Genomic DNA, 575 nt, shown 5'->3' with positions numbered 1-575 from the left:
TATTATTATTATTATTATTATTATTATTATTATTATTATTATTATTATTATTATTATTTTCATCATCATCATCATCATCATCATCATCATCATCATCATTATGTTCGGCATTTGATAGTTTCACGTAGATTTCCTACTGCATCACCTGCTACACCTCCGTCCTCGTTGCCGAGGTGTGTGTGAAAGCATTGTGTTTTCTACTTTGTTGTTGGGAGAATACAAACTCTTCCTGGTATTGTATTGCATCCGTTTTCTTTTTCTTTTTTTTTCTTTTCTTTGCTATGGAATTTGGTTACAGTCTTCGCATGTATTGTTGCTTGTACTGAGTTTTGTGCATGTAATGCGAGTTGGTTTTCTTCCGTTGGGTATCCGACCTGTATAGTACATGTGGGGAAGAGGTTTGCTTAATTTATTGGATATTTACTGAATAGAGTGTCTTGTGCTTGTGAATTGCTTCATTGTTATTATTATTATTATTATTATTATTATTATTATTATTATTATTATTATTATTATTATTATTATTATAATTCACAAGTTCATCATACTTCCTGTTTTGTATATGTATATATATA

The sequence above is a fragment of the Octopus bimaculoides genome, chromosome 9 (assembly GCF_001194135.2).
Source record: "Octopus bimaculoides isolate UCB-OBI-ISO-001 chromosome 9, ASM119413v2, whole genome shotgun sequence".
In the NCBI taxonomy this organism is placed as follows: domain Eukaryota; kingdom Metazoa; phylum Mollusca; class Cephalopoda; order Octopoda; family Octopodidae; genus Octopus; species Octopus bimaculoides.
The sequence above is the reverse complement of the archived record's forward strand: the minus strand, read 5'-3'. Positions refer to the sequence as shown.